A 5,317-nucleotide genomic window follows, 5' to 3' on the forward strand; every position below is an offset into this window, starting at 1 on the left:
CGATAGATATTTGTTTATGGTCATGACAACGACTACAACACTATGACTATATCACAAGTATTGGGAAGCTTTTTTTTCTTTGTTTACTAATATTGAGTGAACTGTCTGTATTATTTAGGGAGCACATGTTTGTTGACTAATGTTGGGTGAACTGTCTGTATTATNATTATTTAGGAAGCACATGTCTGTTGACTAATGTTGGGTGAACTGTCTGTATTATTTAGGGAGCACATGTTTGGTGACTAATGTTGAGTGAACTGTCTGTATTATCTGTGGAGCACATATTTGCTGACTAATGTTGGGTGAACTGTCTGTATTATTTAGGAAGCACATGTTTGTTGACTAATGTTGGGTGAACTGTCTGTATTATCTGGGGGGCATATGTTTGGTGACTAATGTTGAGTGAACTGTCTGTATTATCTGTGGAGCACATATTTGTTGACTAATGTTGGGTGAACTGTCTGTATTATTTAGGAAGCACATGTTTGTTGACTAATGTTGGGTGAACTGTCTGTATTATCTGGGGAGCATATGTTTGTTGACTAATGTTGAGTGAGCTGTCTGCATTATCTAGGGAGCACATGTTTGTTGACTCATGTTGAGTAAACTGTCTGTACTATTTAGGGAGCACGTTTGACTGACGTTGGGTGAACTGTCTGTTTTATTTAGGGAGCACATGTTTGGTGACTAATGTTGAGTGAACTGTCTGTATTATCTGTGGAGCACATGTTTGTTGACTAATGTTGGGTGAACTGTCTGTATTATCTAGTGAGCACATGTTTGTTGACCAATGTGGAGTGAACTGTCTGTATTATTTTGGGAGCACATGTTTGGTGACTAATGTTGAGTGAACTGTCAGTATTATCTGGTGAGCACATATTTGTTGACTTATGTTGAGTGAACTGTCTGTATTATTTAGGGAGCACGTTTGACTGACGTTGGGTGAACTGTCTGTATTATTTAGGGAGCACGTGTATGTTGACAGAAGTTGAGTAAACTGTATGTATTATTTAGGGAGCATGTGTTTGTTGACAAATGTTGAGGAAATTGTCTGTATTATTTATGGAGCACATGTTTAACTGAAGTTGGGTGAACTGTCTGTATTATTTAGGGAGCATGTGTGTTGTGACTGATATTGAGTGAACTGTCAGTATTATCTAGTGAGCACAGGTTTGTTGACTAATGTTGGGTGAAATGTCTGTATTATCTGTGGAGCACATGTTTGTTGACAGAAGTTGAGTGAACTGTCTGTATTATTTAGGGAGTATGTGTTTGTTGACAAATGTTGAGGAAATTGTCTGTATTATTTAGGGAGCACATGTTTTACTGAAGTTGGGTGAATTTACTGAAGTTGGGTGAACTGTCTGTATTATTTAGGGAGCATGTGTTTTGTGACTGATATTGAGTGAACTGTCAGTATTATCTAGTGAGCACAGGTTTGTTGACTAATGTTGGGTGAAATGTCTGTATTATCTGTGGAGCACATGTTTGTTGACAGAAGTTGAGTGAACTGTCTGTATTATTTAGGGAGTATGTGTTTGTTGACAAATGTTGAGGAAATTGTCTGTATTATTTAGGGAGCACATGTTTTACTGAAGTTGGGTGAACTGTCTGTATTATTTAGGGTGCATGTGTTTGTTGACTAATGTTGAGTAAACTGTCTGTATTATCTGTGGAGCACATGTTTGTTGACCAATGTTGAGGAAATTTTCTGTATTATTTAGGGATTACGTTTTTGTTGACTGCAATTGGGTGAACTGTCTGTACTAATTAGGGAGCGCGTGTTTGTTGACTAATGTTGAGGAAACTTTCTGCTAGAGTTTGGGTTAACCGTGCTAGGGGTGCTAGCTGGTGTCCGTTTATCTGTCCCATGGGTATTCCGAGTATATACTGCAGTATACACGCGAAACGGCTTCACTGTCCAGACATTTATTTTAATAAACAATACATTGGGGAAGTAGTTTGTTCTCGTACTTACATTGTATCGGTTTTCTTGTCACCGCCGTACGTTCAGTTCGTGTTGCCTTGCCGTCGTTTCGTTTTCAAAGAGCTGGGACTAGCACGTGCGCTGGTCTACCACTTGTGTCATTTACATAACAAACAATAAATCCATCCAATCACAAGCTGACATCTAGGCCACGCTCCACTGATTTAAGAATGTAATCTTATAATTTGAACTGTATTGCATAAATCACCGTGGTAAAGTATTCACATATGAATTGTTATAACCAAACTTATTATGCATATACACCTGTTATAAGTACAGAAAATTACGTGTTCAGTGTGTTTCTGATTTTTGTTGATAAACTGATATAAATATTTTCCCAATTGCGACTGTTATCAACAATATCCAAATGCATTTATTTCCTGTCCTTGCAGTAGTTTAACTTATACTCTATATTCAGATCATAGTCCGTATTCTTATAAGTAATGAGGTATAAAGAGGACATATTCACAACATGGTTTGGAAAGTCACATAATGTTCTGTTCGTTATACACAGGTATATATAAGATAGCCAACTCACGGTGTCGTCGTTATATACAAGTATACATAACATGACCAACTCATGGTGTGGTCGTTATATACAGGTATATATAACATAGCTAACTCATGGTGTGGTCGTTATACACAGGTATATTAACATAGCCAACTCACGGTGTCGTCGTTATACACAGGTATATATAACATAGCTAACTCACGGTGTCGTCGTTATATACAGATATACATAACATGACCAACTCATGGTGTGGTCGTTATATACAGGTATATATAAGATAGCCAACTCACGGTGTGGTCGTTATATACAAGTATACATAACATGACCAAGTCATGGTGTGGTCGTTATATACAGGTATATATAACATAGCCAACTCACGGTGTTGTCGTTATATACAGGTATACATAACATGACCAACTCATGGTGTGGTCGTTATATATAGGTATATATAAGATAGCCAACTCACGGTGTTGTCGTTATATACAGGTATATATAACATAGTCATCTCACGATGTGGTCGTTATACACTTGTATATATAACATAGCCAACTCATGTTGTGTAAGTATCACAGAGGTATACATAACTTAGTCACGTTATATTGTGGTCTCAATACACAAGTATGCATAACATGCAATCTCACACCATGATATGGTTTTTAAACACAGGTTTACATCACATTCATGCGCACACACTGGTGTGGTCGTTATACAGAGGTGTGAGAATATACATTATGGAAGGTGATACACATGGACACTGTAGAAAGTGAGGCACGCGATCACTGCAGAAGGTGAGACACGCGGTCACTGTGGAAAGTGAGACACGTGGTCACTGCAGAAGGTGAGACACGTGGTCACTGCAGAAGGGGAGACACGCGGTCACTGTAGAAGGTGAGACACGCGGTCACTGTAGAAGGGGGGAAACGCGGTCACTGTAGAAGGTGAGACACGTGGTCACTGCAGAAGGGGAGACACGTGGTCACTGCAGAAGGTGAGACACGCGGTCACTGTAGAAGGGGAGACACGCGGTCACTGTAGAAGGGGAGACTCGCGGTCACTGTAGAAGGGGAGACGGTCACTATAATACGTCACTATTACACGTGTACATCCGATGGTCACTACTGAGGGTGACGCATTGATTGAGATGTCATGGCTGTATAATTGATGTTTGGCCGGAGCAGTCTGCTCCTCTATCCCGGGGTTATATAGTCTTTATGTGTGTTAGGAGCTGTCAAGAGAGACTTATCACCAGTGTACGTGTGTCTACTGACTGTTTTACCTGTACAGGGGAAGTGTGTGGATGCTCAGGACGACGACACAATAAGGTAAGCATTCTCTCCTTTAACATATTGTTTAGGTATTTTTGTTGTATTCTGTGTGTTCAAGAACAAAACTATCATTCTTAAATTGGTAAGATGCTTAGAGCGAGGTCATCGTCTTTTGGGAACAGAATGAAATTGGGATGTTGAAGGCATTGTCTTATCGTGTAACGTAATCGTCATCAACGACTTCAACCACGTGTACATATACCAACAACATTTATAATTAAACGATTTATATCTCTTTACACACCAGTTCTACACCTTGTCCCTCTTGACTGAATATGCTGCAATTTCTGCAGCAAGTTTTTATCTTTTTTTTGTTACGAGTTACGGAGAGTTACAGGTTTAGCCCGAGTCCATATGTTCGGTAGGCTGTACTGTATTTTAGCCTGAGGATAGATTTGTGTGGTGATGACGTGTTATTTAACACAGAGATAAAGGTCTTATTGTGATTACATCTTAATTTATATAAACTGTCCCTTGAGTTAATCAACGGGATTACAAACCCTACGGGGTTATTGGTGTGATATTTGTATGTAACAGGTATCATCGGGTTTACAAACTCTACGGGTTATTGGTGTGATATTTGTATGTAACAGGTATCATCGGGTTTACAAACTCTACGGGGTTATTGGTGTGATATTTGTATGTAACAGGTATCATCGGGTTTACAAACTCTACGGGGTTATTGGTGTGATATTTGTATGTGGTTATTGGTGTGATATTTGTATGTGAATGTAACAGGTATCATCGGGATTACAAACTCTACGGGTTATTGGTGTGATATTTGTATGTAACAGGTATCACCGGGATTACAAACTCTACGGGTTATTGGTGTGATATTTGTATGTAACAGGTATCATCGGGATTACAAACTCTACGGGGTTATTGGTGTGATATTTGTATGTGAATGTAACAGGTGTCATCGGGATTACAAACTCTACGGGGTTATTGGTGTGATATTTGTATGTAACAGGTATCACCTGACTTATAACTACACGTACTCTAAAAATTGAATCGATTGCATATGTTTTCCGCCAATGTACAAGATATTTGTGAAGTATTGTGCCAGATGTATATGTTTATACGCCTATATACAATGTGCATATGGTAATAAAACTAAATTTAAAATGTGACACTTAAGGTTTATCATTGTTACCACCGATTACAGCCAACAACAAACAAACAAACTATGGTAACCTCTCACACAATCTATCATTGGTTACTTTTTATGACCAATTAGAGTTTGCAGTACATATAGGTTTTAGACAGTGACTAATGGACCTATATTACCTCTCTGGATTCCATATCCTCCAGCATTAGTCTCCGAGAAATACAAACCCTAAAACAATTTATTGTGTAATATGACCTCATTACCTGTTGTAGAGCTATTGTTTGTTGACGGATGGCTCCCTATAAATTATTGTGCTTTGTGGGTAGTACGTGGACATTATGAAATTGCCTGTATGGGCTGAAACATTCTAATAAAGAAATGGTGAT

At 38.6% G+C, this 5,317-nt stretch overlaps 1 protein-coding gene across 1 annotated transcript in view; it reads right to left on the reverse strand.

Moving 5' to 3' along the window:
- The window catches only part of LOC110459598 (lateral signaling target protein 2 homolog), a gene marked incomplete at its 3' end in the record, with an annotated part of 20,352 nt that extends 18,298 nt beyond the window's left edge, over positions 1–2,054 (reverse strand). Inside the window, exon 1 of the mRNA XM_021511940.1 lies at positions 1,979–2,054. The remainder of the gene's footprint in view (positions 1–1,978) is intronic.
- Between the last annotated feature and the right edge of the window lie 3,263 nt (positions 2,055–5,317).

Source organism: Mizuhopecten yessoensis, unplaced genomic scaffold (genome assembly GCF_002113885.1).
Source record: "Mizuhopecten yessoensis strain PY_sf001 unplaced genomic scaffold, ASM211388v2 scaffold10131, whole genome shotgun sequence".
In the NCBI taxonomy this organism is placed as follows: domain Eukaryota; kingdom Metazoa; phylum Mollusca; class Bivalvia; order Pectinida; family Pectinidae; genus Mizuhopecten; species Mizuhopecten yessoensis.